Source organism: Balaenoptera acutorostrata, chromosome 17 (genome assembly GCF_949987535.1).
Source record: "Balaenoptera acutorostrata chromosome 17, mBalAcu1.1, whole genome shotgun sequence".
Classification (NCBI taxonomy): domain Eukaryota; kingdom Metazoa; phylum Chordata; class Mammalia; order Artiodactyla; family Balaenopteridae; genus Balaenoptera; species Balaenoptera acutorostrata.
The window spans coordinates 80,526,881-80,541,111 of NC_080080.1; positions in this window are offsets into that span (position 1 = coordinate 80,526,881).

Consider the following 14,231-nt stretch of genomic DNA (forward strand, 5'->3'; position numbering starts at 1 on the left):
TAAAGATCCAACACTGAATTATTTTCATTGTCTTGACTCACTCTGTTTTATCCGTCTATTTATTTATTGGTTCTTCAAAAGAATGAGCCCTGGAGAATTTAACACGAAGTACTATTTTAATATTGGTATGTTACAACATTGTATATTTATAATGAGATTCAGTGATATTTAGATAATGTACATAGTCAATTTTTAACCCAAAGAGTTTTCTTAAAATTCAGTGTACATTTCCCTCTAGAATAATAATGTCAAGTAAAATTGTCTACATAAAATTAAAATGAATTAGGTAGAGAGCTCATGCAAAAAGTTTGCTTTTTATTTCCCAACAAGTGCTCATTATCTGGGCAATTAAAAAATTATTAAGATTTGTATTTTGTTAACATTTTTTTCCTGCATTTTTTTTTAGCACACTCTGTGCACTTACAATGTCATGACTAATCCCAGGGGATTAGAGAGGAGTACTTAGGACTGTGGAAGCAAACGATGGTTACAGAAGATAATTCGCACACACAAGCCACCTTTCCGAATTTCCCTTGAGTCAGGATCCCTCCTCCAGGCTGCATCTTACCTTTTTGAGCACCTTTAGAATCAGTGCCCTTGATAGTCAGGATTTATCCTCACACACTTCTGTTTTCTCCTTGTCAAACCCTATTCTTGAACATTTCTCCATGTCTTGTATTTGGAGTACATGCTGTGTACTCATCAGGACTCCTGTTGACAAGGGGCAGAATTGTAACTCAGACCACAAGGGCAGACATATCTTGTGGGAAGGGCAGGAATGTAGCTGGGTTTCAGGAACAACAGAAACCAGGAACGTTATCCCTTAGCCTCTTGTGTCTGCATCTCCTTTTTTATGAGCTTCCTTCTCTCCTGCTGCAGACCATCTCCTCCTTATCCCTAGAGACATGGTGTCTATAGTTTCAGATTTATATCTCAGCCAACCAAGAACCACGAAGCCTTGGTTGCTCTGAGCTGAAGTCCAAAAATCTTAGAGAAATGCTCTCATCGGCCAAATATGGTGAATTTTCTAACCCCCAAATAAGAACCATATTATGATGCAACAATCCCCACCCCCAGATCCATCGATAAGGAGAAAGCATCTCTCTGGTTTCAGAGGAAAATTCCCCAGGGGAGTGTTCATCGTAGTACGTGTTTTGATGTGCGCAGCAACGCTGAGACTTCAGCTGCTCCTGGGTGGTGGGGGGGGGGGTTGCTGCCCCAGCTCCCCGGGTGCTGGCCTTCAGGTGCTAATCCTCTGTGGGAGACGCCCCAGCTGCTGACCCCCCAGTGGACATGTCTTATGCTTTCAGCCATTCACATCTTAGTCTGCTAGTACTCCTCAATAATATATGTGTGGAAAGATGGTGAGAAAATTAGGCTGAATCTAGCATTTTTTTTGGTCTCAGAGTCTAAAAATTCCTTTAACAAACCTCAAGGACACCTTGTTTGCTTTGTCTCATATCTCTTGAAATATACTGTTTGTTTAAAGCATGCATACAAATTTATATATTGAAATATACTTAAAGGATCCAAGATGCTTCCAATCTGTGTAATATTTACTTGGAGTACTTGTACTTAGCCTCTTGAAAAGAATTGAGTCTCTAAGTTCTCCATGTGAAACAAAAACAAAAAGAGGCTTACCTGTAACGTTGTCATTTGTACCTAAGTTTTTTAATGAGTGAATTTGCATTATAAATGTTTTCCATTCATAAATACATAAGTGAACCAAAGGTTTTTGTCCTTTCCTTCACTGGTTTGTTTTTAAAAATAATAATAAATAAAAGTTTATTGCAAAAAAAAAAATCTTACAGTTTCCATCTGTTTGCTTCTACTCTCCTCACTTATAGAATCAAAAAACTAAGGCACAAAACCTGGTCTAATTTCATATATTGATTTACTGCCACAGCTGGGCCTCCAATTCTTCTTGACTCAACATAGTGGTTAAGAGATTACCCTATTTAGCCAAATGCTTTCTTATGCAATCTAAGCCTCAGTTTCTTTGTCTGTATGACGGCGATTATAGCACATACTTCTCCGTGTTTTTGTGAGAATCAAGTGACATTAGGAAAATAAAGTGATTAGCACAGTGCCTGGGTCACTAAGTGTTTAATAGATATTAGCTATTATTAGTAGAAATATGGGTTATTAGCCCAGGAAAAGTTCACAATGCTGTCTTATGATACAACTTATCGGGGTATTATATAGTAACAATAGCTCTATGCTATTATTTTGGTGACAACCTGGTAGAGCATGAAAATTTTTTTCAATAACAAACTTGACGAGATATATACATTCACATAGTTAAGTCTCTGTTGACTTAAAGACATGGAAGTTACTGTAACTTAGATGTTTAGCGATTAAAAATCAAGAGTATCCAGAACCAAGTGCCAGGGAGGACGTGGAGCAACAGGAACTCTCATCCATCGCCGGGTGGGATGCAAAGTGATACAGCCACTTTGAAAGACAGATTGGCAGATTCTTAACAATCTAAACATACTCTCACCATACACTCCAGCAATTGGATTCCTCAGTATTTATTTACCCAGAGGAGTTGAGAACACTTACGTCCACACAAAATTCTGCACATGGATGTTTATAACAGCTTTATTCATAATTACCAAAGCCTGAAGCCAACCAAGATGTCCTTCAGAAGGTGAATGATAAACAAACTGTGGTACATCCAGACAATGGAATTTTACTCAATGATGAAAAAAAGAAAAATGAGCCATCAAGCCATAAAAAGACACAGAGGAAACTTAAATGGATATTACTAAGTGAAAGAAGCCAATCTGGAAAGGCTATGTACTTCATGATACCAACTATATGACCTTCTGGAAAAGACAAAACTATGGAGACAGTGAAAAGATCAGGGGTTGCCAGGGGTTGGTGGGGAGGGAGGGGTGAGTGGGCAGAGCACAGAGGATTTTAGGGCAGTGGAAACACTCTGTATGATATTACAGAGGTGGATACATCTGGCCAAACCACAGAATGTACAACGTGGAGAGAACCCTAAAGTAAACTGTGGACTTTGGCTGATGATGAGGCGTCAGTGTAGGTTCATCAGTTGTAACAAATGAAGCATCTGGTGGGGGTGTGGATAACGGGGGAGACTCCACATGTAGTGGAGGGTCACTGGGGAAACCTCTGCTCCTTTCTCTCAATTTCACTGTAAACCTAAAACTGCTCTAAAAAATAAAGTCGAACACAATTTTTTAATTTAAAAATAATTTCCCATTGGAAGTTCAAGTCTTATTTCATTTGTTCATTTTGGATCAGTGACTTTTGAAATTTTGAAAGTTTAACATTATTGGTCTGATTGGAACACTCACCTTAAGGAATATTTCCTTCTTAATTTATGAGGATATTGTGGAGACTTGTTTACAAACTCCACTTGGTTGTCAATTTTCTTAATATCATATTTCTTTATGCTTAGGAAATAGGACATCCCCATCCCAAAATACTTGGATATAAATTAAATTGGGAAAGGTCGCTATTTTATTTATTTATTTTAAAAATAAATTTATTTATTTATTTATTTTTGGCTGCGTTGGGTCTTCGTTGCTGTGCACGGGTTTACTCTAGTTGCGGCGAGCGGGGGCTACTCTTCATTGCGGTGCATGGGCTTCTCATTGTGGTGGCTTCTCTTGTTGCAGAGCACAGACTCTAGGCGTGCGGGCTTCAGGAGTTGTGGCACGAGGGCTCAGTAGTTGTGGCTCGCGGGCTTAGTTGCTCTGCGGCATGTGGGATCTTCCCGGACCAGGGCTCAAACCCGTATGCCCTTTACTGGCAGGCAGATTCTTAACCACTGCGCCACCAGGGAAGCCCCAAAGTCACTATTTTGAAGAGTGTAAAATAACTGAAGGGAACTCTGATAGATTTCACTTATAAAAATCTATATGGTATTATCAGAAATTCGAAGGATTAAATATACACAGAAAAATGTTAACACAAGTTTACTCATAATAATAGTTAAATATGAGGAAGAGCGTTTGGCACTCAGGTGTCTGCAAACATAGAACCGATTCCCTCGATGGTCACTTGAGTTCATCCTTGTCAAAGGAGTTCTGTGAAACTCAGGTCTGGGTAAGTACTTGCCTTAAATAACTGCAGTATCTTCTAACATCAGTGGTTTACGAATCCATCTTAACACTTTGGGATTATTTATTTAGCTTTTTTTCTCTGCCAAGCTCGAAGTATTTTTGAGCCATCTGTATGTCTACCTGGGAGGTGATTTATTTGGAGAAGAGGCAGCAATGACACTTCCTCTCCATACAGGATAGAAGAATCCAGTCACCCAAATCGCAACAAGCTCCTCACCTGTCAATTCCCCAATAGGGACGTGTGCGGAAAATGGAAACTGACACGGATGCTCACTAAGGAAACTGTTACTTCCTCACCAAAGTGAAGAATGACAGCAAAGGCAGAAGGAGCCCTTCACACAAGCACTGTGACCTCAATTTCGCTCCAGATATTTGGGTTTCTGGGGAAGAAACACAAGCAGTATAATAGCCTGAGGACAGCAGTGAGAAGTTTGGGCCCCTTTTGAGAGGAGTCTTCGGGGAGATGGAATCACATTTAAGGCCTCTTTGTTGAAACTGAAATATATTTGACATATAACGTTGTGTAAATTTAAAGTATACAACATGTTAATTTGATGCATTTATACATTTACATTATAGATTTGATACATTTATATCACTGTAATGCGATTGCCATCGCCTCTTATACATGATGTCTGGAGATTAAATTAAGTTGTCCCTGGGCAAGAATGAGCATGACATTTCCAGTAAATAGTGAGGCGCTAACTATATAGTCTGTGTGTAAAGAGAAGCAGGTAAAGTAGCTGAAGAGGCAAAGTGGGATAAAATTGAGAAACTCCATGTAGTACTAAGACATCTGGACTTAGTCCTACAGATAAAAGAGATTTCTAAGCAGAGGATGTGTTCATGAGACTAACACTAGCTGTCTAAGAAATCCACACAAAAATGTACAATAACACAAACACAAGAATAGTTTAATTTTGGTCATGTAAATAGTCTCAAAACTTCGTGTTTTGTAAGGGAAGCTGGGGGCTTTGGTCCATGCGGTCATTCAGGACTCAGACTGACTGGGGATCTGCCATCTTCAACATACGGCTTTCAAGGTCATCTCTGTGCATTTGGCAGAAGAGAATGAAGCTTGAGGACAGCGGGGGAGCTTTGTGGGCTGGACGGGAGGTGATGAACGCGTGAGGCTGGGCCCCGTCTCTGCACATGGCCACACCTAACCTCAAAGAGGGGGTTGGGCTGGGCGAGAGGTGATGAACGCGTGAGGCTGGGCCCCGTCTCTGCACATGGCCACACCTAACCTCAAAGAGGGGGGTGGGCTGGACGGGAGGTGATGGACGCGTGAGGCTGGGCCCTGTCTCTGCACGTGGCCACACCTAACCTCAAAGAGGGGGGTGGGCTGGACGGGAGGTGATGGACACGTGAGGCTGGGCCCCATCTCTGCACGCGGTGTGGGTGTGTGTGTTGTACAGAGCATGGAGACTGGTCCACAAGGGGACCACCCCGTGACTCAGTAGTCCTAGAACTTTAACATCTGAACTTCCTGCTCAGATTGAGAAGTTGATGTTTGGGGTTTAACCCAACATGGAACGATGAGAATGAGAGGTGCCTAGAATCTGAGGCCAGTGAAACGGTGTTTGCAGGTTGCTGAGGATGTAGCTGTGCTGTGGACTGGGGTGAACGCTGGACTGCAGGAGGCCCCCTGAATCGAGACGGCCCCAAGTCATATCATTTGTCATCCTTGCCTTGTTCCTAGGAGGGGGTCCAGAATAGTCTCTGATCATATCTTTGTCTGTTCAGAAAAGGGTAAGAAAAATATCGTGTGATCTCTGGAAACACGTTCAACATTCTTAAAGTCTTTGCAACTGATTTATTTAGATGTGTTTTCTCTTCTCACCTCTTTAAAAGTCAGTGGCAGCAGCTGGGCCTCCAGAGCACCGTGCTGGCCTCCCCTGCCATTCAGGACATTCAGAGTGTTAGCCAACAGGCTTGTTTGTTTGCTTGGGCCATTCTGAAATCATCCTTCCTCTTCTGCTCTTTTCTTTTTGTTGTTTTAAATGCTAACTGTTCAGTCATGAAGACACTTATTCCAAACACATTTACAAAATGAATTGTAGAAACCATAGAGAATCCTTTGTTTGGAGACCTTGTGGTCTACTACATCAAATCACAGTGAGATGGAAACTAGGAAGTCTAGAAAATGCAGGGTTTTTCCTAAGTGGAATCATAATAAGCCTGATTTGCCTTTCTGGGAAGAGGGGAACAAGCTAGTTGTTATGGACTGAATGTTTATGTCTTCCCTAAATTAATATGTTGAAGCCTCTACCCCCATTGTGATGGTATTTGGAGGTGGGGCCTTTGGGAGGTAATTAAATTTAGGTGAGGTCTTGAGGGTGGGGCCCCCATGGGGGGATTAGTGCCCTTATACGGAGAAGAAGAGACCAGAGCTCTCTCTCTCCACCATGTGAAGACACAGTGAGAAAACAGCCATCTGCAAGCCAGGAAGAGAGTTATTAACAGGAATGGAATCACCCTGATCTTGGACTTACCAGCCTCCAGGACTGTGGGAAGTAAATGTCTGCTGTTAACGCTGCCTAGTCTGTGGTATTTGGTTATAGCACCCTGAGCTAAGACACTTGTTTAAGCCCAAATCTATCTAAATAGAATAACTGCTGTGTGTGAGTGTGTGTGTGTCTGTGTGTCTGTGTGTAGGAGGAGGAGGGGTTGTGCAGAGAAATGAGAATAAGGGCCCACACACCTAGAATGAGTTGCGTGTGCTCAGTGCATGCACAGAGCTGGACCTCCAGCTGCAGGAATGTGATCCAGAATCAGCAGGGTGTGGAGGGATGACTGGGATGAGCACATCACCATGGCGACCCTGTTCAGATCCCTCAAGTCCATGATCCAAGGCCACCATGTCACCACGTATGAAGTAGGTACAAGGATCTTAACACGGATTTCATGCAGCTGAGTGATGCAGCCTGTCACAAGGCAGAGTGAGTGAGTGAGCTGCCCACCACAGACCAAATGCAATTCAGCTGCCTGGGGATGAAGCAAAACTATATCTATCTGATGTCAAGGCCATATTGCAAATATATAGATACAGACATAATAGATAGAGACAAATATAGACATAGGTGTGGGCGTAGATATAGGCAAAGATACACATATAAGTACAGAAGTAAAGGTACATGCACCAAGATTCTCAGCAAAGATTTTACTCCTCACTGTATCTTAACTGTATACCAGTGTTCCTGTGGTTCCTGATGAAAAGCATCACCTGACAAAAGAAAGATCTTTAAAATTTCTTATTGACTCCATCAGTTTTGCTTGAAAAATCTTCATTTTCCTGAATGAGAACAGCTTTGTAAAAGATCAGAAAATGGAGCATTGGAAACCTTTTACACTGGTGTCCATTTCTTATAAAAATGCCAAAAGATGAAGGGAAAAAAAATTCACTGGAGAGTTTCCCCATCAGATTCGTGGTGGTTTTCTCTGATGGGATATGATGTGTGGACAAGAGTGAAGCTGGCAGAACTGCCTGGTGGTTGAGAAAGGGGACCTGGCCGCAGACCACCTGAGCTTGAGGCCTGGGTCAGCAGCAGCTTTACTAGCAGAACCTATTTGGGAAATTTATGAGATTTTAGGGCTCAGCTTCCAAATTAGCCTGTGAAAAGCACTTAGAGCAGTGCCTGCCAGAAGATAAGCACTAAGTCAAATGTTAGCTACTATTACTGTGGGTAATATCATCCTCATTATAATTTGAGCTAATATGTAGCTGCATTGGGGGTGTCTTATCTTTCATTTATTATCAAAATGTCATTTGATTCTATGATTTTCCAATATCGGATTCAATTTGCTACGTTTTACTGGCTACAAATATGTCTACTTTTGCAAATAGGTACAGGAAATTCTCAGAGTCCATCTGTAGGGGTTAAAAATGGAAAACGTGAGCTGGATGGGGCCGTAGCCTTATGACTGAGGCAGTTTGGTTTAACCCCAGGCAGCAGGTGGAATATAGGTGTGCCACCTACACCTGACCTTGACAATGTGTTCAAAAATGTTGACATGAAAGGTGAAGACCTAGAAGTTGAACCTATAGTTTGGCCTCTACAACATCACTGAACTTGGGGTCCAGGTGACCGTTACTACCAGAACCTGAGAGACTTCAAAGGACACGCTGGCACTTAGCTCTGGCAGGCTGTTCCTGACTTCCTTGGGGATGCTCTGAGCCACCAAGGCAGACCAAACTGGAAGGAATGAATCCCCTGTGTCCGACCACACTCCACTTTAGGAGGCAGTAAGCACCATGACAAATCGCATACCAGGTACTTGTAAAACTGTAGAGCTGGGGGATTTCTTTCTGGTCTCCCCAGGAGTTACACCAATATAGGGCAGTTTACTGTCCCAGGTAGACATTAGCTTTTATGTTTAAAATGTTTTTAAACTGAGCTTTCCAAATTCCAGAATTAGCTCACATCATGCATAGTGTGAAAGATTGAATTCTTACCTTCTAAGATCGGGAACAGAACAATGGTGTCTGCTCTTTCCACTTCTGTTCTGTACTGGAGGTTTAAAGGAAGTAGTAAAACTATTTCCATTTGCAGATGACGTGATGCAGTATATAGATTTGTATACAGAAAATACTAAGGAATCCACTAAAAAAAACTATTAGAGGGCTTCCCTGGTGGTGCATTGGTTGAGAATCTGCCTGCCAATGTAGCGGACACGGGTTCAAGCCCTGGTCTGGGAAGATCCCACCTGCCACGGAGCAACTAGGCCCGTGAGCCACAACTACTGAGCCTGCGCGTCTGGAGCTTGTGCTCCACAACAAGAGAGGCCGTGATAGTGAGAGGCCCGCGCACCACGATGAAGAGTGGCCCCCACTTGCCGCAACTAGAGAAAGCCCTTGCACAGAAACGAAGACCTAACAGAGCCATAAATAAAATTAAAAAAAAAAAAAACTATTAGAGCTAACAAGCAAGTTCAGTAAGGTTTCAAGTTACAACATAAACATATAAAAATCAATTGTATTTCTACACAGTAGCAATAAACAAAACAAAGTAAGAAAATAATTTTACTTACAATCGTATCAAAAAGAATAAAATACTTAGGAATAAAATTAGCAAGACAAGTGTAAAACTTTGAACACTATAAAACATTGTTGAAAGAAATTAAAGAAGACCTAAATAAATGAAAAGGCATGTTCATGGATTAGAAGTTTCAATATTGTTAAGGTGGCAATACTAACCAAAGCGATCTGCAGGTCCAACACATTCCCTATTAAAATCCCAGCTGGTTTCTTTGCAGAAATTGACAAGTTGATCCTAAGTTTCATATGGAAATTCAAGGGATCCATAATAGCCAAACAGTCTTGGGTAAGAACAAAGTTGGGGGACTCACACATCCCAATTTCAAAACTTGCTCCAAAGCTATGGTGATCAAGCAAGTGTGGCATTGGTGTAAATAGAGACATATAGATCAATAGACTAGAATAGAGAGTCTAGAAATAAATCCCCACCTCTATGGTAAATTGATTTCAACAAGGGTGCCAAGACAATTCAACGGGGAAAACATATTCTTGTCAACAAAGATGCTTGGACAGCGGGATATTCACATGCAAAAGAATGCAGTTGGACCCCTTCTTCACGCCATATACAAAAATTAACTCAAAGTGAATCAAAAAGCTACATGTAAGGGCTCAAACTATAAAACTCTCAGGAGAAAACATAGATGTAATCTTTGTGACCTTGAATTTGGCAATAGTTTCTTAGATATGACACCAAAGCAGAAGTAATCAAAGAAACACATAGATCAAAATTAAAAACCTTTGTGTTTTGAAGGACACAATCAAGAAAGTAAAAAAACAACCCATACAACAGGAGAAAAGTTTTGCCAGTTAAATATCAGATAAGGGACTTGTATCTAGGATACACATATAAAGAATTCTTACAACTCAATAATAAAAATACAAGCGACCCAATGTAAAAATGGGCAAAAGATCTGAATAGACAGTACTCCATAAAAGATTTCAAATAACCAATAAGCACATGAAAAGATTCTCAATACCATTAGTCATTAGGGAAATGCAAATCAAAATCATTAGATAGCATTCACATGCCCCAGGATGGCCGTGAGAAAAAAAAGATAGATAATAACAAGTGTTGGTGAAGATGTGGAGAGATTAGAACCCTCGTGTACTGCCAATGGGAATGTAAAGTGGTGCAGCTGCTTTGGAAAACAATTCAGAAGGTAGGGTTAGCAAATGACCTAGTAATTCCTCTCCGAGGAATACACCCAGGAGAAATGAAAATATACCTCCACGCAAAAACTTGTATATGAATGTTTATAGCAGCACTATTCATAGCTGTCCATCAGCGGGTGAAGGGATAAATAAAATGTGGTATATCCAAACAGTGAACCAGCACTCAGTAGTAAAGAAAAATGTCCTTATACATGCCATGACACGGATGAACCTTGAAAATATGCCAAGTGAAAGGAGCCAGTAACAAAAGACAAGATATTGTACTATGATTATGAAATGTCCAAAATAGGCAAATTCATAGTGACAGGAAATAGATTAGTGGTTATCTGGGCCTGAAGGAGGGAGTTAGATTGGCTGATGGGGGGAGAGGGGTGAATGGCGAGGGACTGCTAATGGTTATGGCATTTCTTTTTGGGGTGATGAAAGTGCACTAAAATTGTGATAATGGTTGCACAACTACGAACAAAATGAACACCATTAAATTGTATACTTTCAATGGGTAACTAATTTAGCGTGTCATTTATACTTCAATAAAGCTGTTCTTGAAAAATTTTTCAATAGTAGGTGATTGTTTATTTCAGTGTCAATAGTATCAGTAAAGTCACTGAAATTGATCAAGTGCCTGGTCTGTCAGCTGGAAATCCATGTTGTTACTACACTGCAAACATTTGCATCTTGTGCAGGTTCACTAATGGTATGGGTGACCGCTCAGGAAAGGAACTCATTTCAAAGAGCAGGGTTAGAGCACCCTACACTCCCAGGGTGGAGATTTTCAGAGTGGACATCCGCTGCTCCTAATTTGTCCTTGCGTTGGAGGATTAAATAGCACGATGATATTTTGCACTAGGCAAACAGATGATTTACAATGCCAAAGTATTGCAAAACATGGATGAACTGATAGCCCACACGCTCTGAAGACCAGTGAATCTAAGCATAAACCGCAACCCCACACACTCAGGTTGTAACGCATTTAATATCGTACCCGATCCAAGCAAGTGGTAGGCTGCTTTGTTTCGGTGAACAGACAGTTGGAGGCTGGAGGAGTCCTATCCTGGGCCTGGGCTCCAGGTCTGGGGCCGGGGAAGGGGGCAGGATTCCGGTGCCTCTCAGGAAACCGAGACACAGAACAGCGGGGGGAAAGGGTCTCAAACAATTCATTAAGGTCCTGCTGGAGGAGAAGACTAAGGTCCTTTATCTCATATCCCTCATCTGTTCAGAGAGCCTAGCACAGTGTCTGTGAGGTTTGTTCACTGTTGAAAGGATGTGAGAAAGTTTTAATTCTTTTAAAAAAATTTTTTTAAAGTTATCCTCTTCTAAGGCAATAAATTCTTATTAATGTCTTTTTTTCCCCATTATGGACACATAATCTAGTTTGCTGTCATAGATGCTACTGCCATGGTGGTTTTTCTTTGAAAAATAAATCGACTCAAACTTTTCAAAATGTTGCTATGTGGTTCAGCCCTACAAACAAACAAACAAAAAGTGAAATCGTCATTATGTTATTGGTTAGTGGGAAAATACTGCCAAGGGTGTTTCAAAAAATAGTTTCCAAGTAAATATCTGGAAGCCAGATTTTTCCTCTCGATTTTTGGTCCCATTTCCTAAAAGCTCCCACTTGTCTTGGCCGTTTGGGGGTCTGCCCTTTCCAGTGTAAAAGGGCTTGCTGCACATTTTTGAAGGATTGATTGTTTTTTTTTTTCCTTCCCATGATTTCATTTCTTTAATACGGTTAGGAGTGAGAAGCAGATCAAGGATCCGCTAGGAGTCAGGGATGAAAAGAGCCACATGAAAAAATTCCCTGGTGAGCTGGGCACGACCTGCAGAGGGAAGTGAAGCCAGGGTCCAGCGTGAGGGGCAGGGATGGGGATGCAGGGATGGGCGCCGGGGCTCGGAGCCGGAGACCATTCTGTATGGGAGCCCCATGCCGCATCAAGCTTCCCTAAGCTCCACCCAGAAGTGTGGTCGCCTTTGTCATTTTAATTGGTCTGTGTTTGTGAAGTGGGGCCTCTATTTACTTATAGCTTGGGGCTTGTGTTTACCAAGCCTGGTGGAGGCCAAGTGACAGAGCTCCTGCAAGCTCTCCCGCTGTATCTTGAGGCACTTTTCTTTTCAGTATCTGTGCCTGTCTAATTCGTGAGCTTCTGTGAAGCAAGCGCAGGAGGGTACAAGGCCTACAGGGAGGAATTACACCTAATTACTCAAATAATTGCTAGGCTGTTGCCTTCTTAGTCACTGAAAATAATTTCCAGGTCCCTGGCTTTTATAGATAGTCTTCTAAAGGCAGGAGGACACAGCCCCCTTTTTAACTCAGCCCATTCACTCACAAAATCAGAACACTCGAGCCTGCAAAATTAATAAGCACCACTTCCATTACATATATTTTAGGTTGTTGTTGCCGTGGCGATAAAGTCAGGGACATTGAATCCCCTCTGTTGAGCCATTGTTATCATTCCTGGCCATCTGCTGCCGAGGAGTGATACTCTCATCTCATTTGCATGATGACTGATATATGGGAGGTTTGGAAGGACATATGCCACGGCAATCATGTGATGAAAATTAAAGTGAAAGTTTTGGGCCCAGAGCCGAAAAAAAATCTGTGTATGCGCATGAGGCTGTTGATGTGCAAATGTGAATCATATTGAGAAGGTCTGAATAGGGAGGTGTGACGTAAAGAGAGGACACAAGGCAGGTGCTTATCTCTGAGCAGTCAAAGGCACTGGATGTCATATCATGGGAACTACCTTTCAAAGGAACAGCTTTAGTGCTTCCGTTCAGCACACAAGGGAGGAGAGAAATATAAGTTTTGGAAACGAACAAAAAAGTAAGTTGAAAACTTTGGAACCGCGTACTGCTCGCACGGAGGTTTAAGTCACTCAGCCTTGTAGTAAGTTTTTGTGTCTTAGGTCGTCATATTGAGTTTTGTTTCTGGGGGGAAAAGAAAATGAGAGCACTAAAGGTTGAAGTTTAGAAGTATGTAGACGGTTTTTCTGATGTTTGTTTTGAACTTCTGTTTTCTGGTTTCTCCTGTGGTATATGCTTGGTCATTATTTTAAATGCTCTTTCTGTCTCTCTTAAATTTTTGCAAAAAGGATTGTTGTATCTTCACGGAGAAGGATTTCAGAATAAAATGTCTTGGTGCAGTTGCATTTATACTGCACCAATAATGCTTGTGTTCATACACATTTTTTGAAATGTGCAAATTTACAACAGAGAATATTTGATACGAAATTATACTTAGTACACTTTTTTCTCTGAAACAAAGTAAAGTGGAAATAATTTCTGAGATCACAAAAGCTACCATTGAGATCCCAAATCTGACAGCTCACTAGGGTAGAGGAAATCTTTTCGGGGTGGGGGGGGGGAAGAGGGTTATCAACACAACAATATAGGTTATTTTTATAAACAAATAACCATATCAAAAAGATGTTTCATATATTTTTTTTGGAAAGTCAAAATTCTGGTCATGGCTACACATAAGGGAAAGAGTTTGTGGGAAATTCCAAAGATATTTAAAATGATAAGTATGGTATTTATAATCTTGTCTTTAAATATTTAGAGAATTGAATCAGAGGAGTCTTAAAAAATGATACAGTTCATTTTTTGATAAATTCAGATGTCAGAAGGCTCTTCAGAAAGTTAAAGAGTGATATTAGAAAAGGCTGAAGAAGGAGAAAGACTTAAAATGAACCTTGAACAAAATTTTGCTGAAGGATGAGTTCAGTGAAATATTACTAAAGGACAGAGAAAAATTTCAAATACCTTGCTAAACAGTACTTGGCCTCATATTCCTTTCATCCTCACAAGGCATTTATTAAACATGCATTGGTTTGATACATGTGGAAATCGTAGAAGTCTCCTAAAGGGGTATACTGAGCTTTTTTTTCAATTTCAAAGAACAAAGCAGCTAATAGGCAAAGGGT